Below are 25,578 nucleotides of genomic sequence, written 5' to 3'. Positions count from 1 at the left end.
AAACAACAAATGGATAGAGAGAATGATTATAATCCATGTCTCGGTCCGTATGATATCTAGAATGGAGGAATATATGATCCCTTATCTAATGGACAAGTCACTGACAAAGGTCAGAGTTCGACAGAAGCTTTTGAGAGCTATGATTGCCAGCCAGTTCTTGAAGTCATACGCAATAATAGTTTTACACTTATCCAAGTGGGAGACTGTTGGATTAATGTCTAAGTCCATAACTATAATTGGTAAGACTTGACCCGACCCGGCATGGTCCATTTGGGTTGCATGGCATCATGCATTTGGATAGACTATTATGAGAGAAATAAGACACTTATGGTTATTAATATATTATAAGTTCTAGTATATTAATAATAAGAATAATAAGATTATTTAATTAGTATTGATCAAGAATTAATCTAGGATTAATTAAATTATCAAAAGAAGACTAATTAAATATATGGGTTGATTGTGCAAATGATCCATATTTATATAGTGGGCTAATGCTCCATGGATTATCTAGTTGGGCTGAAACCCATATGATGCTCCATGGATGCTCCATGGTGTTTTTGTACCCATGGATCATGGAAATGAAAGGCCATGTCAATTAGGGTTTACATGGTGTAACCCTAACTATATATGCATCTTATTCTTGACCAAAATTGGCCACTAGTATCATTCTAGAGAGGGCTAGCCGATTTTCATGAAGTGTAGAATTCTCTCAAGTTATTCCAAGTGTATTTGGTGTTGTGTGAAACATTTGAGGTGTAACACTTGAGGCACTTGGCACTCAAGCTTCATGAAGATTTATACATGAAAGAGGTAAGTATTCTATCTTGTTATAGTCATTATTTTGTATGCTAGATTAGGATAATACCTTGGATGTTCATATTTGTATGTATAATAGAGAAAACATAGATCCAAGGTATTTAGGGTAGCATGTACACTTAGGAGTGTTAGAATACTCAAAACCCAACAATTTTCACAAAACATTTCCCCAGAATCTCCACAAGAACTCCAATGCGTGTGTGTACGAATCATGTCAGCCCCTTCCCGTGCTCATCACTAGTACCTGAAACACATAACACAACAATTGTGAGCATAAATGCTTAGTGAGTTCCCCAAAATACCACATACAGCATATACGCCACTCGAGGCTATAATACGACCCTCCGGTCTCTGTGTCACAGCGGGACCCTCTAGTCCCGTAGCTCGTTGTACCCTTAGGTCCGGTCATAGCTCGTTGGACCATCCGGTCTGGTCTATATCATCATACAACATACAAATATCACAAAGCACATAATCTCATACATAACAAATAAGACCCCCTGGTCATCGTATAGTACCACTCTAGGTAACGTATAGTGAGAAGACTCACCTCAATGTCTCGGAAAATATCTGACTCGGAAGAAGTATGATCTAGCCTCCGCCTAATCAAATAAAGTAATACTCCCATAAATACAACTGTACTCAACCCTAAAGTCAACAAGGTCAACGGTCGAACTTGACCCGACTCGGCGAGTGCATAATGGCAAGTCGGCGAGTCCACACGTGTCCACTGACTCTTTTATTCCCTCTCTTGACACGTAGAGTTCTTCCCCTGACTCGACGAGTTCCACCTGGCATGAATCGAGGGGCCACCCCGACTCAACTCGCCGAGTCTCAAAAACAATTCGGCGAGTTCCAACATGAACTCAGACCCCTGACTCACCGAGTCATTCCCCCAACTCGGCAAGTCCACTCACTTCGTGATTAACGGGCAACCTTTATACTACTCGTCGAGTCTGTTCTTGGGACTCGGCGAGTTCATGCCATGCACAATCTCAAAACGACTTCTGAGGTCAGATCTGTTCCATACAATCATAGATCTGGCCTCCCCAAGCATGATAATCATGTAAACTTCGGACCTTGACACACATATAATATAGAAATGGTCCAAAATGGTGATTTAGCCCCAAAAATGTCTTTCTAAGATCATGACTTCCAAAATAGCTTATAAAGCTCCAAGGGTTTAGGTCTCTGGACCTCTTTAAATCCAGATCCAAAGCACAAACTCGAAAAGGGGACTAAATACTCTACATACTCTTCATCTAAAGGGTTTAAAAACCCTAACTCTATGAATGAAAGCTCAAAACTGGAGAAGGTCCGAAGGAATACCTTAATATGAAGCCTTTGATCCCTTAAGACAAATTTGCACTTCCTTCAGCCTTTTTTTTCCTTGGACACCTTCACCTTCAAATTTCACCAACAAAAACTCAAGATCGCCTCTCCTTTGCTCACAAACGCTCTAGATCTCTTTACGGTTTCTCTCTGGGGGTTGGTGGCCACAAATGACGGCCATAAGGCCCTTTAAAAAGGTCTCAAACCTTGGAAATTAGGGTTTCATTAAACAGCGTGGACTCGGCGAGTCCACTCATGAACTCGCCGAGTCCAGCTGTGAACTCGCGTATAGATCCGCAACCATACTCGGCGAGTCTAGAGGCCAACTCGCCGAGTACCCCCATAAAATCCAAAATAAAAGAACAAAATATCATAACTGGGAATCCGGGTGTTACAATTCTCCCCCACTAGAATCAGACTTTGCCCTTGAAGTCTCACTCTACAAAAAATTCCGGATGCTGCTCCTGCATCTCTCGATCCGGTTCCTAAGTCAACTCTGACCCTTTCCGATGCTGCCACTAGACCTGCACCAGCGGCACTTCCTTGTTCCTCAAAACCTTGATCTTCCGGTCCCTAATCGTCACCGGTCTCTCAGCATAATTCAGGCTCGCATCCACCTGAATATCTTCTAAGGGCACCACTGCCGACTCGTCGGCTATACACTTTCGCAAATGCGACACGTGGAAAGTGTCATGAATCTGACCCAACTCTGCTGGCAACTCCAAGCGATAGGCTACCCTGCCTACCCTCGCGATCACCCTGAAAGGCCCAATATATCAGGGCCCCAACTTGCCCCTCTTCCTGAATCGGATCACTATTTTCCAAGGAGAGACCTTCAGGAGTACGAAGTCGCCAACCTAAAACTCGAGCTTGGACCGACGTCTGTCCGCATAACTCTTCTGACGACTCTGAGCAGTCAACAACCTCTGCCTGACCTGCTGGATCTGCTCTGTCATCTGGAGCACAATCTCGGTGTTGCCCATCAAACGATGTCCTACTTCCCCCCAGCAAATAGGGGTTCGACACCTCCTCCCATACAACAGCTCAAAGGGCGGCATGCCAATGCTCGAATGATGGTTGTTGTTATAAGAAAACACCGCCAAGGGAAAATACGTGTCCCAACTCCCGCCAAAATCCAACACACAAGCCCGGAGCATGTCTTCGAGCGTCTGAATCGTCCGCTCACTTTGCCCGTCAGTCTGTGGGTGGTATGCGGTACTAAAATGCAGTTTCGTACCCAATTCCTCATGAAACTTCTGCTAGAATCTGGAAGTGAAATGTACATTTCAATATGAGACAATCGAGATTGGCACTCCATGCCGCGATACCACCTCTCTCACGTACATCTCTGCTAGCTTCTCCGCGGAAGAGCTCTCACTGATGGTCAGGAAGTGAGCACTCTTCGTCAATCTTTCCATAATCACCCAAATTGCATCACCACCCCTTGCGGTTCTTGGCAACTTGGTGATGAAATCCATGGTAATATGTTCCAATTTCCATTCGGGAATCTCTAATGGTTGCAGCTTACCATGTGGACGCTGGTGCTCGGCCTTCACCCTGCGACAGGTCAAGCACCTCTCTACAAACCATGTGTAGGGCCACCAATAATCCTTCTTCAGGTCCAAAAACATCTTAGTGTCCCCAGGATGGATCAAGACTTTCGATCGATGAGCCTCTTCCATCAAAATGGTATGCGTTCTGCCCACAGGCAGTACCCAAATCCGGCACTAAAATGTCATAAGCCCCCGGCTGTCGGTAACAAATTCCGATACCAGCCCGACAACTCGCTCTCTCTTCTGACTCTCTGGCTTTACAGCCTCAGCCTGGGCCCCACAAATAGCATCTAACACCTGGGTCATCACTGAGAATCTCAAACAAACATCTCGAATTGGGGCGCCCTCCGCCCTACGGCTCAATGCATCGGCTACCACATTAGCCTTGCCGGGTGGTACAGGATCTCACAATCATAATCCTTAACCACGTCCAACTACCTCCTCTGACGCATATTCAGGTTGGGCTGATCCATCAAATACTTCAAGATCTTGTGGTCCGTGTATATTGTACACCGAACCCCATACAGATAATGTCGCCAGATCTTGAGAGCGAACACTACTTCTCCCAACTCCAAATCATGAGTGGGATATCTCGACTCATGAGGCTTAAGTTGCCTCAATGCATAAGCAATCACATGCCCCCTCTGCGTAAGCACCGCTCCCAAACCGGATATCGATGCATCACAATAAACCACAAAATCTTCCATCCCTTCCGGAATAGCTAACACTGGTGCTTCGTATAATTTCTGGCAAAGTGTCTCGAACGAGGCCTGCTGCTCCGGACCCCAAGAAAACGCAACACCCTTCCGGGTCAACTTGGTGAGTGGCATGGCGATCTTGGAGAAATCCTTAATAAATCTCTTATAATAGCCGGCCAAACCGAGAAAACTCCTGATCTCGGTGGGTAACCTCGGCACCTCCCATCTCATGACCGCCTCAATCTTGGCCGGATCGACCAATATCCCATTCTGGTTATCGAGGTGTCCCAGAAACTGAACCTCTCGCTGCCAGACCTCACATTTGGAGAACTTGGCATAAAGCCTCTTCGACCTCAGAACTCCGAGGGTCTCCCTCAAATGTTCCTCATGCTGCTCTCTGGATCTCGAATACACCAAAATGTCGTCGATGAACACGATCACTGAGCGATCGAACATCGGTCTCCACACTCGGTTCATGAGATCCATGAACACCGTCGGTGCGTTGGTGAGTCCGAAAGGCATCACCACGAACTCCTAATGCCCATAACGAGTTCGGAATGCCGTCTTTTGGACGTCCTCCTCCCGCACCCTCACCTGATGATACCCAGACCTCAAATCGATCTTGGAGAACCAAGATTCTCCCTGCAACAGATCAAACAAATCATCGATCCTCGGCAACAGGTAACGGCTCTTGACCGTTAGCTTATTCAGCTCACGATAATCGATGCACATCCGGAGCGAGCCATCCATCTTCTTGAAAAAAAGGATAGGCGCCCCCCAGGGCGAACTGCTCGGCCTGATAAACCCCTTCCCCAGCAGCTCCTGAAGTTGCGAGGATAACTCCTGCATCTCCGGCAGCGCAGGGCGATACGGCGCCTTAGCGATAGGCACAGCTCCTGGAACCAACTCAATACCGAACTCTACCTGCCTCTACGGAGGTACACCTGGCAATTCCTCTGGAAACACATCCGGAAACTCGCGCACTATCGGAACCTCATCCACCGACTTCAGTCTCCCTGAATCAACGCTCGCATCCATCATATATGCCACAAATCCTCTACAGCCCTGCTGTAGACTCTGTCTCGCTCTGGCGGCCGAACAAAATGTTGATCTCGCACGGGTCCCCCATCGCGATCGGAACCAGATCTTTCGGAAACTCCACATCGAAGATCTCAAGGACACATCCTCGAATCACGTCTGAAGCATACACTACTCGCTCATCAGCTATGGAAACTCGTAGAGGCCGATCCAACTCCTCTCGACGGACACTAATATGCTGACTAAATGCTATGGAAACAAACGACCGACTCGCACCCGAGTCAAATAATATCAATGCAGGCACAGAACTCACAAGAAGAGTACCTACACATATCATCATATAAGCATAAAAACTCAACTCCAATAAAAGATGGAAAGAGAATACATACCAGCCACAACACCGGGCGCCGTGCGGACCTCCTCCGCGGTCAACTAAAATGCCCTCCCACGAGCCTTCGGGGCCTCGACCTTCACCGGCCAAACCTCGGTAACCCTAGCAGCAGGCGCAGATCCCTACGCTGATCCCTGAAGAAGCGGCGGGCACTCGGCCTTCCGATGGTCGGTCTGGTTGTAATGAAAGCACACCAAAAATCCATTGGGGCAATCCCTCGCGATATGCCCCTCCTTCCCACACTTGTAGCACACCCCAGCCCTGCACGTCCCCTCGTGACTTTTACCGCACGTCCCACAAGTGTGGCCCTTCGGGCCTCCAGACCTCGAATCAGCGGGTTTTGCCCACTTGGCTGCCGGCTGAGATTGAGCCGGCCGCCGATCCATCCTCTGAGACTCGGCCTCCTCCCTGGCCTGAGTCTCCAACTCGATTTCCCTCTTCCGGGCATTTTCCTGGAGCTCAGCAAATGTCTGATAAGTCGAGTTCGCCAAGAACTCCCGAATATCTCTCCTCAGCACACTCGGATAATGGCTCATACGAGCCTGCTCAGATGACACCTGCTCAGGGCAAAACATCTCCCTCTCATGAAACTTCCTGGTAATGACTGCACAGAGTCAGTACCCTGCTTGAGGGTCAAAAACTCCTGAATCAACCGTTCCCTTTCCACCGGGGGAACATACTCCTCTCTGAACATATCGGTGAACCTCTCCCAGGTCACCTCGGAAATCTCAGTCAAAGTGAAGTTCGCCGTCACGAACTTCCACCAATCCTTTGCTCCCAGGCGAAGCTGGTTCAAGGTGAACCGAACCCTCAAGTGCTCTGGACAAGAGCACGTATAGAAACATCCCTTGATGTCAGAGATCCACCTCATAGCGGCAATCGGGTCCTGCGTCCCGTCGAACTCTAGTGGTTTTGTGTTGCTGAACTCCCGGAACAACAACGAGTCACCTCCCTGAGGTCTGGCATCAGCAATAGCAGCAGTAGCTGCAGCTGCAGCAGCCTCAGTCAATGCGGCGTACCGCTCGTCAAATGTCTCAATCAATGTGCTCTTGATGTCCCCAAACATCTCGGGAATCTCAGCCCGAATGGCAGCAGCAACCTCCTCATGAATCAATCGACGGATCTCCTCATCGCTGACACCACTGCTCTCAGGTGTGTGTCGAGTCCCAACCATGATGCTTCTGAAATACAACAAAAATTATCATAGACTCAATTGAGCATACACATACTCAATGACGCAACCCTACTTGTCCTTCGTTGCCCAAAAGATTCTTACTTGGAATGCCCACTGATCCGGTGTCTCCAGTAGTACGGGCCCAATACTACTGACCACACCGCATCAGTATTCACTCCAAGTCCTCCTCCTTGGATCTTGGATTACAAGTACTCTACTCTTAAAGCATCTCAGCAGCAGAAATCTCCTAAGCTAAGGCATCACAAATCAGGCTACTCTAGTCCTAATATGTATACCTAGCCTACTCTAGCATGCAAAACATAACATATCGCATAACACATAAAGTAAGGGTACTTTTTGGGGATTCACCGTTCGGGCGCCGGCCGTTCGTACACACGGCTATGCTCTATTTGTCTCAAAACTCTTTTTACTCTTTTCAAAAGCTTTACTTCATTAAAAAAAATTCTCAAATCCTCAGTTTGAGTTCACATACGCCCGAAGATGCATCCGAATCCCTCAAATCAAGGCTCTGATACCAACTTGTAACAACACAAATTTTCGAAATAAATTTTTGATTTTTAAAACATTCATTCATTCATAAATATTGTCAAACACATTGTATCAATGTTATTTTCACAAAACATTTCCCTAGAATCTCCACAAGAACTCCAATGCGTGTGTGTACGAATCATGTCGGCGCCTTCCCGTGCTCATCACTAGTACCTGAAACACATAACACAACAACTGTAAGCATAAAATGCTTAGTGAGTTCCCCAAAATACCACATACAGCACATACGCCACTCGAGGCTATAATACGACCCTCCGGTCGCTGTGTCTCAGCGGGACCCTCCAGTCTCGTAGCTCGTTGGACCCTTAGGTCCGGTCATAGCTCGTTGGACCCTCCGGTCCGGTCTATATCATCATACAACATACAAATATCACAAAGCACATAATCTCATACATAACAAATAAGACCCCCTGGTCATCGCATAGTACCACTCTAGGTAACGTATAGTGAGAAGACTCACCTCAATGTCTCGGAAAATATCTGACTCGGAAGAAGTATGATCTAGCCTCTGCCTAATCACATAAAGTAATACTCCCATAAATACAATTGTACTCAACCCTAAAGTCAACAAGGTCAATGGTCGAACTTGACCCGACTCGACGAGTGCACAATGGCAACTCGGCGAGTCCACACGTGTCCACTGACTCTCTTAATCCTTCTCTTGACACGTCCAGTTCTTCCCCTGACTCGACGAGTTCCGCCTGGCATGAATCGAGGGGCCACCCCGACTCAACTCGCCGAGTCTCAAGAACAACTCGGCGAGTTCCAACTTAAACTCAGACCCCTGACTCTCCCTGACTCACCGAGTCATTCCCCCAACTCGGCAAGTCCATTCACTGCGTGATTAGCGGGCAAGCTTTATTCTACTCGCTTAGTCTATTCTTGGGACTCGGTGAGTTCATGACATGCACAATCTCAAAACGACTTCTGAGGTCAGATCTGTTCCATACAATCATAGATCTGGCCTCCCCAGGCATGATAATCATGTAAAGTTCTGACCTATAATACACATATTGTAACATCTGGAATTTCAGGTATTTTATTTATTCATTTTATTTTGAGTTTTGTGGAAGAACTCGGCGAGTTGGTGCGAAGACTCCCCGAGTAGAGACGCGATTTCTCACCCGGATTAATGACCGGACTCGACGAGTCACATTGGTGGACTCGGCGAGTCTGCGCTGTTTAATGAAACACTAATTTCTCGGGTTTGGGGGCCTATTTAAAGGGCCTTATGGCCGTCATTTGTGCTCACCAGTCCCCAGAGTGAAACCCTAGTGAGCTTGAGCGTTTGGAGTGAGATAAGGAGCCATTGTTGACCTTGGAGGTGTTATCTAGCAAGGGAAAGGAAGCAACAGCCAAGGGGAAACAAGAGGATCACCTTCCTGAAGATCTGAGGTCCAGAACATCACGTTTGAGGTACTATCTTTCGAACCATTATCTGTTATGGTGATGTTCATGTTGATTTAGGGCTTATTGAGCCCTTTTGTGGCTAGATCTAGTGCTTCCTTGGTCCCTTAAGCGAGTTAGGTTCTGGATCTAGACCCTTGGAGGTCCAGAGTGTCCCTTTGTCCAAGCTTTTTATGAATCCATGGAGGTTTTGGTTTGGGGTCTTTGTGCTTGAGGTCAAAACACCATTTATGAGTCATTAGGTGTGTTATGAGCGCCAAGACATGAACTTTACATGATGAATAAGCTTGGAAGGACTGGATCTATGAGTTAGTGAAGCACATCTGACCTCAGAAGGTCGTTTGGGGTTGTGCATGGAATGCACTCGCCGAGTCCATTTTCCAAACTCGACGAGTTTGTGCGGGATGTTCAGTGATTTCGAACTAGGGTTTGAGTAACCGAGTCGGGTGAGTGACTCGGTGACTCGGAAGGGACTCACAGGAATCGGGTCCCCGTAGAGACTCGGCGAGTCCACGCCAGACTCGGCGAGTTGAGTTGACCGTTGACCAGAGTTGACCAGTGTTGACACTATAGGGTTAGTCAACCTTAGTTGGGAAAGTGTTAATTAGAGATGTATTGTGTTATATGAGGACTATAGGTTGGGAGATCGAGCACTAGTGATTTCAGGGATTTGCGAGTTATCGAGATACGCGAGGTGAGTCTTCTCACTATACTTTACCTTGAGTAGGTAATCAGAGTTATGTGACAGAGTATTTGTATGTTATGTGTTGTACTGCATTATTTCTGTGTGATTTATGTTGTGCATGTTTATAGAGTTGGAACCGGAAGGTTCACAGAGTTAGAACTAGAGGGTTCATAGAGTAGGGTCCACAGACCCACAGAGTTTTAGCCTCGAGTGGATAATATGTGCTATGTGTGGTAATTTGGGGAACTCACTAAGCTTTGTGCTTACAATGTTTGGTATTATTTGTTTCAGGTACTAGTGATGACCGCGGGAAGGCGCCGGCCTGATCAGTACACACATGGGATTTTTATATGTTATGTATTTGAGTTTCAAACACTAATGTATTTATGAATACTAAATGAATTATGCTTTTATAAAATGCGAAAAATTGTTTTGAAATTTACGGTGTTACAAGTTGGTTTCAGAGCCTTAGTTTGAGGGATTCGAGTACACCTTCGGGCGTATGTGAACTTGAGGATTTGAGAAATATTTTCAAAAAGAGTAAAAGATTTTTGGAAAACGCAGAGTAGAGTCGTGTGTACGATCAGTCCGCGCCCGAACGGTGATTTCCCAAGATACCCTCATATTATGTTTTATGATATTGATATGATGTATTCCCATGCTAGAGTAGGCTAGGTACTCCTATTAGGACTAGAGTGCCCTGATTTGTGATGCCTTAGCCTAGGGAGAGGTGAGCTGCTATGAGATGCTTGAGAGTGAGTAGGTAGCAGCGAGGAGCTTATGAGGGATCTGTTAGAGAGTAGATTATGCATAATAGAGTACTTGGAACTTGGGATCCGAAGAGGAGGACTTGGGGTGTATTCTGATACGGTGCAGACAGTAGTATTGGGCCCGTACTACTGAAAGCACCGGGGCGGTGTACAGCCCAAGTAAGAATCTTTGGAATCTGAAGGATCAAGGAGGGATGAGTTGGCGACTGTGAGTATGCTTGAATGGATTCTAATTTATCGTATGTTGTATTTCAGAGGTAGATCATGGTGAGGACACGTCTTATGCCTGAGAGCAGTTGGGCCAATGATGAGGAGATCCGCCGGATCATCCATGAGGAGGTAGCTACGGCCATCAGGGCAGTGATACTAGAGATGTGCGGGTCTATTAAGACCACGTTGATTGAGACTTTCGACGAGCGTTATGCTGCTCTTTCTGAGGCTGTTGTTGCAGTGGCCACCACAGCTATTGCTGCCGCGAGGCCGCAGGGTGGTGATGCATTGTTGTTCCGAGAGTTCAGCAACACAAAACCGCTGGAGTTTGACGGGACCCAGGACCCGGTGGCGGCTATGAGATGGATTTCATACATAGAGGGGTTTTTCTTTACTTGCTCAGCTCCTGAGCATTTGAGAGTCCGGTTCGCGCTGAACCAGCTTCGCTTGGGAGCGAAGGACTGGTGGAAGTTTGTGACGGCGCACTTTATGCCTGCTGAGCTTGCGGCAGTGACCTGGGAGAGGTTCACTGCCATGTTCTGAGATGAGTACGTTCCCCAGGTGGAGAGGGAGTGTTTGGACCAGGAGTTTCTGACCCTTAAGCAGGGTACTGAGTCTGTTACGGTGATTACCATGATGTTCTACGAGAGGGCGATGTTCTTCCCTGAGCACGTGTCCACTGAGCAGGCGTGTATGAGCCGATATTTGAGTATCTTGAGGAGAGACATTCGGGAGTTCGTGGCGAACTCCTCGTACCGGACATTTGCCGAGCTTCAGGAAAATGCCCGGAAGAGGGAGATTGAGCTAGAGACTTAGGCTAGGGAGGACGCAGAGTCTCAAGGGAGGGATCGGCGACCGACACAGTCCCAGCCGGCAGCCAAGCGGGCCAAGCCCGCTGATCCCAAATCAGGGAGCCAGAAGGGCCGCACTTGTGGAAAGTGTGGAAAGGGTCATGATGGAGTTTGTAGAGCTGGATCTTGGTACAAGTGTGGCAAGGAGGGGCATATGGCCAAGGACTGCCCCAAGGGGTTTGCAGTGTGTTTTCACTAAAACGAGACCGGACACCGGAAGGCAGAGTGTCCGTAGTTGTGGGTATCAGCTTAGGGAGTACCTCAAGGATCTGCCCCTGCCGCCATCAGAGCTACTGAGAGTCGGCCAGTGAAGGCCGAGACGCCGAGGGCACGAGGGAGAGCCTTTAAGTTGACCACGGAGGAGGTCCGCACAGCGCCCGATGTCGTGGCCGGTATGTATTCTTTCGTGTATTTATTTTAATGTTGAGATATTGTGCTTATATTATGTTATGCGTAGGTACTTTTGTTGTGAATTCTGTATCTGCCTTGGCGTTATTTGACTCGGGTGCGAGTCGGTCTTTTGTATCTCTGGCTTTTAGTCAGCATATCAGTATTAGTCGTGAGGCGTTGAGTCGGCCTCTAAGAGTTTCCATGGCTGAGGAGTGAGTGATATATGCCACGGAGGTGATCCGTGGGTGCGTATTCGAGATTTTCGGTGTTGAGTTCCCGATTGATTTGGTTCCAATTGTGATGGGTGATGTCTGTGTCATTGTGGGCATGGACTGGTTGAGCAGATTTGGTGCGGTTATCGACTGCGAGGCCGAGGTCAGTTGAGGAGGTTCCAATAGTGCGTGAGTTCCCGGATGTATTTCCAGAGGAGTTGTCGGGTGTGCCTCCCGTGAGGCAGTGGAGTTCAGTATCGATTTGGTTCCGGGGACTGCGCCTATTGCCAAGGTGCCTTATCGCCTTGCACCTCCAGAGATGCAAGAGTTATCCTCACAACTTTAGGAGCTGCTGGGAAAGGGATTTATTCTGCCGAGCAGGTCGCCGTGAGGAGCGCCTATCCTTTTTGTCAAGAAGAAGGATGGTTCACACCGGATGTGTATTGATTACCGGAAGTTGAACAAGCTGACGGTCAAGAACCGTTACCCGTTGCCGAGGATCGACGATTTGTTCGATCAGTTGCAGGGAGCATCTTGGTTCTCCAAGATCGATTTGAGGTCTATATATCATCAGGTGAGGGTGCGAGATGAGGACATCCAAAAGACAGCGTTCAGGACGCGATATGGGCATTACAAGTTTGTGGTGATGCCTTTCGGGCTCACCAATGCCCCGGCAGTGTTCATGGATCTCATGAACCGAGTGTGCAGGCCGATGTTGGATCAGTCGGTGATTGTATTCATCGACGACTTTTTGGTATTTATCGAGATCTAGAGAGCAGCATGAGGAGCATCTGAGGGAGATCCTCGGAGTTCTGAGATCGGAGAGGCTTTATGCCAAATTCTCCAAGTGTGATTTCTGGTTGTGAGAGGTCCATTTCCTAGGGAATCTCGTTAACCAGAAAGGGATATTGGTTGACCCGGCCAAAGTTGAGGCAGTGATGAGTTGGGAGGTGCCGAGGTCACCCTCCGAGATCAGGAGTTTCTTAGGGTTGGCAGGTTATTATCGGATATTTATCAGGGATTTCTCTAAGATCGCAGTGCCACTCACCAGGTTGACCCGAAAGGGTGTTGCTTTTTCATGGGACCCCGAGCAGCAGGCCTCCTTTGAGATGCTTCGCCAAAGGTTATGCGAAGCCCCGGTGTTAGCCCTCCCGGAGGGGATGGAGGACTTTGTGGTATACCGTGATGCGTCGATCTTGGGGTTGGGAGCGGTGCTGATGCAGAGAGGGCATGTGATAGCATACGCATCGAGGCAGATGAAGCCTCATGAGACGAGGTATCCCACCCATGATCTAGAGTTGGGGGCAGTGGTGTTCGCCCTCAAAATTTGGCGTCACTATCTGTATGGGGTTCGGTGTACGATATACACGGACCATAAGAGCCTGAAGTATTTGATGGATCAGCCTAACCTAAATATGCGGAAGTGGAGGTGGTTGGATGTGGTCAAGGATTATGATTGTGAGATCATCTACCATCCGGGCAAGGCTAATGTGGTAGCCGACGCCCTGAGTCGCAGGGCGGAGAGCGCCCCATTGCGGGATGTATGTTTGCGGTTGACCGTGATGGCTCCGGTGTTGGACGCCATTCGTGGAGCATAGGCTGAGGTCGTGAGATCGGAGAACCACAAGAGAGAGCGAGTTGTTGGATTGGTATCGGATTTTGTTACCGATGGTCGGGGGCTTATGACATTTTAGGGGCGTATATGGGTACCGTTTGTGGGAGGGACGCGTACCATTTTGATGGAAGAGGCTCATCGGTCGAAATTCTCGATCCATCCTGGGGCCACTAAGATGTATTTAGATCTGAGGAGAGACTATTGGTGGCCCTGTATGAAGAGGGATGTTGCGTGGTTTGTGGAGAGGTGCTTAACCTGCTGTAGGGTTAAGGCCGAACACCAGAGACCGCATGGTAAGTTGCAGCTGTTGGAGGTTCCCGAAAGGAAGTGGGAACAGATTACTATGGATTTTGTCACCAAATTGCCAAGGACTGCTAGGGGAGTCGATGCAATTTGGGTGATTGTGGTCAGGTTGACAAAGAGCGCCCACTTCCTTGCTATCAGTGAGAGTTCTTCCGCAGAGAAATTAGCAGAGATGTATGTGAGGGAAGTGGCATCTCGGCATGGAGTGCCGATCACGATTGTTTCAGATCGGGATGTGCGTTTTACTTCCAGATTCTGGAAGAAGTTTCACGAGGAGTTGGGTACTAGGCTGCATTTTAGTACCGCATATCAACCCCAGACTGATGGACAGAGTGAGCAGACGATTCAGACGCTCGAGGACATGCTCTGGGCATGTGTGTTGGACTTCGGGGGGAGTTGGGACACGTATTTGCCCTTGGCAGAGTTTTCCTACAACAACAGCCATCATTCGAGCATTGGTATGCCGCCCTTTGAGCTGTTGTATGGGAGGAGGTGTCGGACCCCCATTTGCTGGGGAGAGGTCGGGCAGCGTGTTATGGGTAGCATAGAGATGGTGCTTCAGACGACAGAGTAGATACAGCAGGTCAGGCAGAGATTGTTGACCGCTCAGAGCCGCCAGAAGAGTTATGCGGATAGACTTCGATCCGAGCTCGAGTTCCAGGTCGGTGATTATGTTCTCCTGAAGGTATCTCCTTGGAAAGGAGTGGTCCAATTCAAGAAGAGGGGAAAGCTAGGGCCCTGGTATATTGGGCCGTTCAGAGTGGTCGCAAGGGTGGGCAGGGTAGCGTATCGTTTTGAGCTAGCTGCAGAATTGGAGTGGATTCATAATACCTTCCATGTGTCTCAGTTGAGGAAGTGTATACCCGACGATTCGGTGGTAGTGCCGTTAGAGGACATTCAGGTGGATGCGATCCTGAACTACGCAGAGAGACCAGTTGCGATTGTGGATTGAAAGATCAAGGTTTTGAGGAACAAGGAGGTGCCTCTAGTACAGGTTCAGTAGCAACATCAGAAGGGATCCGAGTTGACCAGGGAGCCAGAGCGTGAGATGGGGGAGTAGTATCCGGAGCTATTTCAGGCATGAGACTTCGAGGGCGAAGTCAGATTCAAGTGGGGGAGAATTGTAACATCCGGAATTTCAGGTATTATATTTATTCATTTTATTTTGAGTTTTGTGGAAGAACTCGGCGAGTTGGTGCGAAGACTCGCTGAGTACAGACGCGATTTCTCATCCGGATTAATGACCGGACTCGACGAGTCACATTGGTGGACTCGGCGAGTCTGCGCTATTTAATGAAACCCTAATTTCTCGGGTTTGGGGCTTATTTAAAGGGCCTTATGGCCGTCATTTGTGCTCACCAGTCCCCAGAGTGAAACCATAGTGAGCTTGAGCGTTTGGAGTGAGATAAGGAGCCATTGTTGACCTTGGAGGTGTTATCTAGCAAGGGAAAGAAAGCAACAGCCAAGGGGAAACAAGAGGATCAACTTCCTGAAGATCTGAGGTCCAGAACATCACGTTTGAGGTACTATCTTTCGAACCATTCTCTGTTATGGTGATGTTCATGTTGATTTAGGGCTTATTGAGCCCTTTTGTGGCTAGATCTAGTGCTTCCTTGGTCCCTTAAGCGAGTTAGGTTCTAGATCTGGACCCTTGGAGGTCCAGAGTGTCCTTTTGTCCAAGCTTTTTATGAATCCATGGAGGTTTTGGATTGGGGTCTTTGTGCTTGAGGTCAAAACACCATTTATGAGTCATTAGGTGTGTTATGAGCGCCAAGACATGAACTTTACGTGATGAATAAGCTTGGAAGGACTGGATCTATGAGTTAGTGAAGCACATCTGACCTCAGAAGGTCGTTTGGGGTTGTGCATGGAATGCACTCGCCGAGTCCATTTTCCAGACTCGACGAGTTTGTGCGGGATGTTCAGTGATTTCGAACTAGGGTTTGAGTAACCGAGTCGGGTGAGTGACTCGGTGACTCGGAAGGGACTCACAGGAATCGGGTCCCCGTAGAGACTCGGCGAGTCCACGCCAGGCTCGGCGAGTTGATTTGACCGTTGACCAGAGTTGACCAGTGTTGACACTATAGGGTTAGTCAACCTTAGTTTGGAAAGTGTTAATTAGAGATGTATTGTGTTATAGGAGGAGTATAGCTCTGGAGATCGAGCACTAGTGATTTCAGGGATTTGCGAGCTATCGAGATACGTGAGGTGAGTCTTCTCACTATACTTTACCTTGAGTAGGTAATCAGAGTTATGTGACAGAGTATTTGTATGCTATATGTATGTTATGTGTTGTACTGCATTATTTCTATGTGATTTATGTTGTGCATGTTTATAGAGTTGGAACGGGAAGGTTCACAGAGTTCGAACCAGAGGGTTCACAGAGTAGGGTCCACGGACCCACAGATTTATAGCCTCGAGTGGCTAATATGTGCTATGTGTGGTATAGTACACACACATGATTTTTATGTTATGAGATCTTGGGATTTTTATATGTTATGGATTTGAGTTTCAAACATTGATGTTTTTTATGAATACTAAATGAATTATGCTTTTATAAAATGCGAAAAATTGGTTTTAAATTTACGGTGTTACACATATAATATAGAAATGGTCCAAAATGGTGATTTAGCACCAAAAATGTCATTCTAAGCTCATGACTTCCAAAATGGCTCATAAAGCTCCAAGGGTTTAGGTCTCTGGACCTCTTTGAGTCCAGATCCAAAGCACAAACTCGAAAAGGGGACTAAATACTCTACATACTCTTCTTTTAAAGGGTTTAAAAACCCTAACTCTATGAATCAAAGCTCAAAACTGGAGAAGGTCCGAAGGAATACCTTAATATGAAGCCTTTGATCCCTGAAGACACTAGATTTGCATTTCCTTCATCCTTCTTTTTCCTTGGACACCTTCACCTTTAAATTTCACCAAAAAAAAACTCAAGATTGCCTCTCCTTTCCTCACAAACTCTCTAGATCTCTTTAGGGTTTCTCTCTGGGGGTTGGTGGCCACAAATGACGGCCATAAGGCCCTTTAAATAGGTCTCAAACCCTAGAAATTAGGGTTTCATTAAACAACGTGGACTAGCCGAGTCCAGCTGTGAGCTCGCGTACAGATCCGCGACCATACTCGGTGAGTCTAGACGCCAACTCGCCGAGTACCCCCACAAAACCCAAAATATACGAACAAAATATCATACCTGAGAATCCGAGTGTTACAGTCTTTAAACCTAGAGATATGATTTGTTACTTATGAGTTGGTTATGCATTGATTGTACGAAAACACATTGGTACCTCGATGTTATAAAACATGCTCTTGTATATAATTCCATGAATAGTAGAACAAACATATGAGTCAAAGTTTATCTGTTCCTTCTTGGATTAGAAGCTGATATCTGGGCCCCTCGATGATTTTGTTTTGACCTATGTACCGGGCCCGGTTAGAACTAAGTTGATGTGTTCAATTATGTTCTTTGTCAAACAAATCGGAAATCGGGAAACAAAGTGCTGGACAATGAGTAAGACATTTTTCCATGTATTTGTCCAGCTAATATCTAGAACAGAGGATTATATGATCACTTATCTTAAATGGCGTATCATCATCTTCTCAGTTCCGAGAGACCTTGAAAGAGCTACGATTGTTGATCGGTTCCTGAAGTCATACTTGCAATTATAGTTATTAGACTTATCTAAGTGGGAGACTGGTAAATAAGGTGTCTAAGTCCATAACTATTTCTGGTATGTACTTGACTCGACCCGGCATGGTCCATTTGGGTTGCATGGCACCATGCATTTGGATAGACTAAATGACAGAAATAACACTTGTGGTTTATTAATATATTATAAGTTCTAATATATTAATATTATTAGTTAATTAGTATTGATCAAGAATTAATTTGGAATTAATTAAGTGATCAAAAGATAACTAATTAGATATATGGGTTGATTATGTAAATCATCCATAACTTGTATAGTGCGCTAAGAGGCTCCAAGGATTATCAAGTTGGGTTAAACCCATAGGATGCTCCATGGATGCTCCATGGGAGTTACAAACCCATGGGTCATGGAAATGAAGAGTCATGACACATTAGGGTTTAAATGGTGTAACCCTAGATGTGTCACACTATCTAAGGAACTCATTCTCCACCAAAATTGGCTACACAAAAAAGAGAAGTGAGGGCTAGGCTGATTTTTAGAGTGTTGTATTCTCTCAAAAGTCATTCCAAAAGCATTTGGTGTTTTTTTGAAGCATTTGAGGCATCACACATGGGGTGCTAGGCTCAGAAGGTTTCAAGGAATCAAAATCAACTACAATGTATGTAATTCTAGCCATCCTTTTAGGATTAAAGTTCCCCATGTATGCTAGATAGGATTATGAACCTTGGAAACCAAATTTTGCATGTATTTAGACAAACATAGATCCAAGGTTTAGTAGGGTTACATGTACACTTAGGAAGTGTTAGAATGCTCAAAACCCATCAAGTTTTCGATTAAGGTGTGACCAAAAACCAGTTTTCGGTCTGCTAACCGAAAACTATTTTCGGTCCCTGTCAATATATATAGGTGATATTTTCATATTTAGTTCATATTAAGTATACATTTTTATTCATTTATTAGCTAAATTATTGCATATTATGGACAAAAGGTACTTAAAAGTGTTAAATTATGTTTTTCAGTCCAAAGATGAAGCTCGGAAGCGCAAGGAAGCGGGAGAAACAGTTAGAAGATCGAGAATGGAATAAAGAAGAAAAACACTAAAATTAGCACTGACTCAGCGAGTCAGATCGACTACTCGGCGAGTCCAATCAAAGAATCGAGAAGATAATGACTCGGGATCCCAGAGAGTTATCACAATACGGGGAATGTGAGAGGGACTCGACGAGTCACCACCTGACTCGACGAGTTGGTTCATATATTTATAGATAATTCCTCAGATCGATAGAGAGAGTTCTAGGACGATTCAGAAGTACTTAGCTACGATTGAGAAGCCAGAGAAACCCTAGAAGACGACAAAGGAAGCTAGAATTCAATCCCGGAGAGTAATTGAGGCAAAATTTCATCATTTCAGTTATTCTTTTGTTTTATCATTATGGTTAAGCAATTTGACTTTGTTTGGTTGTTGTTATTTACTTCAATTATGACCTAAAACCTTTAGACTTCTGTTTGGGGATACAAAGTTGACAATATGGTTTGATTGATTGGTAGGATTAATTTCAAGTTGGTGAATTTTTGTTATTTTAGCTTGCTAAAGAACCTTGTGTGTGAATAATAATTAATTTTCTGTTAATAGGAAGATAATTGATTAGCATGAACATCTATTAATTATTAACCTCATATGCTATGTGATCACTATGCTATATGTCTAGGATTAATGAATATGAAACTAGAATTAATAAGAAAATTGAGTAAATTCATGTGCAAGCTTGTAAGATGACCATCAAACAAGAAGTTAATTAAAAGAATAAATTAGTTAACTATCGCAAGTCTAACTTAACCTGAATAATTAATCTAGTGAATATAATTAAATTAGACAATTGGTCACTGTTTAAGTTAGTTTATTTGCTAAGGATTAGGGTAGTGAATACGAATCTAATCACTTGAATCAGTAACCAACGAAAGAATTAATCCATTGCACCATTACCTTGAAATCAACCATAGAGTCAACCAAGTTGAACTAAACAGAAGTTCCTTTCCAATTATTGAATCTAGTTAAGTCTTTATTTCCTAGTTCTTAAATTAGTAATAGTTAGTAAGTTTCTAGTCTTGTAAAACTAGAGAACACCCCTACTTATTAATTAACTTAGATAAAATTAGTTTTTAATTTAATTTGCCGTTCCCTGTGATCGATACCCGACTTATTTAGCTATACCATAATTGATAGGTTCACTGCCTTTTGTGTGTTATTTGATAATTAAAGTAGGTTTAAAACTAAGTGAGTTTGCACACATCAAGTTTTTTGGCGCCGATGCCGGGGAACGGTTTATTAAAAATTTGTGTGGGATTTATCTTACACAAAGTTATTTACAAAGTAATTCAGTAAGTAGAATTAGTTTATTAAATATTCGTTTTTAGAATAACTAGAAATTTTCTTTTCTGTTTTTGCCTTGAACTCGCCGAGTGCACTCGTGCCGACTCGGCGAGTGCATCGTTGTTTCAGTCTTTATTTTTTTATTTCGTTTTTGTTCTTTTTACGCGTTCTATTTCTTTTGTTTTGTTTGTTTACAGTTGTTTCATGACCCGAGGATCTGATACACCTCTGGTCCCTCCTTTGGAAGACCCGGAATCCGCACTAAAAAGAAGCAAAGGAAAAGTCGTTGGAGAAACCACATCTTCAAAGAACTCACCACTCAAAAACTTAAAATCCGTTTTCAGCAAGAAGAAGAGCAGCAAATCAGGAGCATCCAGTGCCTCGTTGACAGTTGAAGAACCAATTCAAGAAGATATCGAGTATGAGACCGAGAGAGAAGAAGAGCACACTTACGAGCACGAAACCGATTCCGAAGAAGAGTTAGCTATCACAATGGCTAACATTGATGAAGTCCCCATGGGGGAATGGAAGAAAAGGATGCGTGATGACACCGGGCCGGGACTTGTGCAACCCGCAATTCCCGCGACCGCTACTTTCAGACTAAAAGGCCATATTCTCGCCCAACTCAAGGAGATTCCTTTTTACAGGAAGGATCACGAAGACGCTTACAAGCACTTGGACGAAGTGAATGATGTGGCCGATTACTTCAACGTCCTGAATGTTCCACGCGAGACCCAGCTTCTTCGCATGCTTCCTGTCACATTTAAAGGAGCTGCAAAAGATTGGTTAAAGTCACTTCCTCCCGGATCGATCACCACATGGGCCAAGATGAAAGAAGAGTTCATAGACCATTTATGTCCCCCCTCCAAGATAGCCAAGCTAAAGAAAGCCATTGCCAACTTCGACCAACAACCCGGAGAATCTCTTTACGAAGCTTGGGAAAGATACAAGAGTCTACTTAGAAATTGCCCACACCATGACCTTAATAGCCAACAAGAGGTCTCCATCTTCTATGATGGAGTCAATGTCACCACAAGGCAATTGCTTGATTCTCAAGGCCCACTCACAAAGAAGGTGCCCCCGGTAATTAAAGAATTAAGTCGTGGGGTGATAGCTAAGCTTGATAGTCTAGATCGAAGAATGACAAAAGTAGATCAAACAATCCATGCTATTAGGGTAGGATACGAAAATTGTATAGGGCCCCATCTCACAAAGGATTGTGATTTGGATGAGAATGGAAATAAGAGAGCTCAAGTCTTCTATTCAAGTGGCGACCGATATGATGAAAATTGGTGTAAACCTAAGAAGGAATGGCTACCATACGAAGAGTATAAGAAGGCAAAGGAGGAGAAATACAAGCAGAAGGAGAGGGGACTATACCAAAAGGAAGAACCGGTAGAAAAGAAAGCCGATTTAGAAGAGTTATTCACTAGATTCATAGCCACGTCCGAAAAAAGACACAATGATCACGATGCTGCCATACACGAGACCAGAAACATGCTTAGGAATCAGCAAGCATCAATTTTCAACATTGAGAAACAGCTGGGGCAGCTTGCGCATCAAGTGAATGATAGAAGGTCGGGTCAGCTTGCGCATCAAGTGAATGATAGAAGGCTTAGCAGGACTTGCTTTGGTTCCGCTAGAAGAGGAACCATCTTGGGACTTTCCCTTTTGGTGGCTCTTAGATGAAGCCTTCCTCTTCTTACCTCTTCCTTTCCCTATTGCCAACACAGGGGCCGAATCAGTAGGAGTTGATGCAATAGATTTATCCTGTAGGTTGCAGTCAGCAGTTCTCAATAACCCTTGAAGCTAGCTCAAGGTGACCTCCTCTTTGTTCATGTGGTAGGTCATTCTGAACTGGTTGTAGCATGGAGAGAAGGAATGGAGAATGATGTCGATAGCCAAATCCTCATCAAAGTTAACAGTCAACTTTAGAATACGATCAACATACCTCTACATCTTCTGCAGATGCGAGGTCAAGGATTCTCCGCTCCCCATCTTAGCGGTGATCATGTTAGGGATGATCTCATAGCGCTCTTGCCTCGTGCTTTGGTGATACCTATCCATTAAATCTTGATGCATCTTGAATGGATATGTGTCCTCATAGGACTTATGGAGTTCTGCGTTTATAGTCGCGAGCATGATGCAATGAACCTTCATTTTATCACATTTATGAGCCTCAAAAGCATCGATTTCTTCAGTAGTGGCAGTTTCTGGATTGATCTTTTCAAGCTTCTTGTCGAGGACATACTCTTTGTCCTCGTATCGAGTGATTATTCGGATGTTTCAGATCCACTCAATGAAGTTGTTGCCATTAAAGATCACTTTCCCACAAAAATTCATGATTGAGAATCCATCAAAAGCTATTGTAAGGTCCTTGATGGAAGGATCTTCACCAATGATCAATTAATCATAAGAAAACAAAGAAGAAATGGAGTAGAAGATGAATGAAACTAAGCTTTCATACGATTAAACACTTGAAATCGTCTGATACAACTCAGGGACCGAAAACTAGTGAAAGTACAACTGTGTTTAACTCTGACAACCTGACACCTATTGATGTGTGCAAACTCACTTAGTTTTAAACTTACTTTAATTATCAAATAACACACAAAAGGCAGTGAACCTATCAATTGTGGTATAGCTAAATAAGTCGGGTATCGATCACAGGGAACGGCAAATTAAATTAAAAACTATTTTTATCTAAGTTAATTAATAAGTAGGGGTGTTCTCTAGTTTTACAATACTAGAAATTTACTAACTATTACTAATTTAAGAACTAGGAAATAAAGACTTAACTAGATTTAATAATTGGAAAGGAACTTCTGTTTAGTTCAACTTGGTTGACTCTATGGTTGATTTCAAGGTAATGGTGCAATGGATTAATTCTTTCGTTGGTTACCGATTCAAGTGATTAGATTCGTATTCAATACCCTAATCCTTAGCAAATAAACTAACTTAAACAGTGGCATATTGTCTAATTTAATTATATTCACTAGATTAATTATTCGGGTTAAGTTAGACTTGCAATAGTTAACTAATTTATTCTTTTAATTAACTTCTTGTTTGATGGTCATCTTACAAGCTTGCACATGAATTTACTCAATTTTCTTATTAATTCTAGTTTCATATTCATTAATCCTAGACATATAGCATAGTGATCACATAGCATATGAGGTTAATAATTAATAGATGTTCATGCTAATCAATTATCTTCCTATTAACAGAAAATTAATTATTATTCACACACAAGGTTCTTTAGCAAGCTAAAATAACAAAAATTCACCAACTTGAAATTAATCCTACCAATCAATCAAACCATATTGTCAACTTTGTATCCCCAAACAGAAGTCTAAAGGTTTTAGGTCATAATTGAAGTAAATAACAACAACCAAACAAAGTCAAATTGCTTAACCATAATGATAAAACAAAAGAATAAATGGAATGATGAAATTTTGCCTCAATTACTCTCCGGGATTGAATTCTCGCTTCCTTTGTCGTCTTCTAGGGTTTCTGTGGCTTCTCAATCGTGGCTAAGTACTTCTGAATCGTCCCAGAACTCTCTCTATCGATCTGAGGAATTATCTATAAATATATGAACCGACTCGTCGAGTCAGGTGGTGACTCGTCGAGTCCCTCTCACATTCCCCGTATTGTGATAACTCTCTGGGATCCCGAGTCATTATCTTCTCGATTCTTCGATTGGACTCGCCGAGTAGTCGATCTGACTCGTCGAGTCAGTGCTAATTTTAGTGTTTTTCTTATTTATTCCATTCTCGATCTTCTAACTATTTCTCCCGCTTCCTTTCGCTTCCGAGCTTCATCTTTGGAGTAAAAAACATAATTTAACACTCTTAAGTACCTTTTGTCCATAATATGCAATAATTTAGCTAATAAATGAATAAAAATGTATACTTAATATGAACTAAATATGCAAATATCAAAATACCCCACACTTGTCTTTTGCTTGCCCCCAAGAAAAACTGAATTTTAAACATATTAGAATCATATATAACAACTCCAATCTAACCCAGCCATTATGCCAAGACCGCAATGCATGCATTTGTGTCTAAAATTTTTCCTAAAGACCTCCCATACTCCAAATACTCACAATCCTCATAAACACTTGCCCACTCATCCCGAACTATGCTCATTTTATGCAACCCTCCGAATCCATCCTCAGAAAACCTCTTAACCTCAAGGTATTTTTAATTGAGCAACCCAAGCATAAATAATCTAGAATTACAACTTTTCGATACTACTATGGAGCTCTTTTGGAATTCTTCACTTCCTTTAATAATTTGATCTTTGATCTCTTTGAATTCACCACCTTGTTGTTTGATTTTTGGTATCTTCAACTTTTTGAATCTTTGGAATTTTGATCTTTTGATCTTCACTTTATTTGCTCCAAAATTCTTCAAACTTTTCTTGCAATTCTCCCTTTTTTTTACATGTACCTCTCTTTTTTCACTCAAAAACCTACATGCTTATGCAGGGGCGCTCAACCTCAACCCTTATTGGCTAACGATAATAATTTTCCTGGATACATTTCAGGTACACGATGCTAAACATATTGCATCCTTCAAACTAAGCGAGGTCGTGTTTTTGTCCCATGATTTCACTAGAATAAGGAAGCCACAAATGCACTAGAACGTATATAGGCTCAACTAAACATTTGGGTTATCATGCAATTATCAACACAATTCTAACATGGAATCCTAATTTTACTTTTACCAAAATTTTCTAATTTATATCCTAAATCCTAAGTAATACTTTTGGTATGCAAAATTTTTAAAATTAGCCTAAATTAAGATTCTAAGTTTTCTATTTATGTGACCAACCCCCTACCTCACACTTATTTTATGCAATGCCCTCATTGCATATTATGCATGGTAAAAATATAAAAAGAAAATAAAGAGGGAATTGGAACAAACTCCCCTGGGATAGCAGTCGATAGATTGATCACTTCCTTTCCAGCTCCAATTCCATTGACTTTAGACACGGGAACAGCTCATCCATGCCTTGGGTGTCAAATTTCATGTGGGTAGCTCCAAATACTCGGAAAAACAGTGTAAAATCTTCAGGAATTAATATGGAAAGAATAGATAGTCAGGTGGTACTCTAATCAGCATCAAATCAGCAGCCCTTTTGACATGAAACCAAACGACTCGTCGAGTATATACCAGACTCGTCGAGTTACTTCGGGAAATCTTCACATTTATGAGAATTAAGGGCGACTCGTCGAGTCAGCTTAGTGCACTCGACGAGTTGGTCGCTGAATGAAAATAATAGCATTCTGCATCTGATCCAACTTCCAATAAACTCTCTATACTTTCTATTCACTTCTAGACTCCCTTGCCAACATTTCTAAGGACCGGACTCAATACTTCAACTCTAACGCTCCCTCTTTCTTGACTCTCTTTCTCACTTTGATTCTATAACTCTAAACCCCTTTTGAAGCTAGCACTCCTAATTCAATTCTAAAAAATTGTCAAAGCATTCAAACGTCAAATAAACATCAAAAGCAAGTTTT

Source organism: Lactuca serriola, chromosome 3 (assembly GCF_051521515.1).
Source record: "Lactuca serriola cultivar US96UC23 chromosome 3, Lser_US96UC23_V15, whole genome shotgun sequence".
NCBI classification, from domain to species: Eukaryota; Viridiplantae; Streptophyta; class Magnoliopsida; order Asterales; family Asteraceae; genus Lactuca; species Lactuca serriola.
This window is presented reverse-complemented; position numbering follows the sequence as displayed.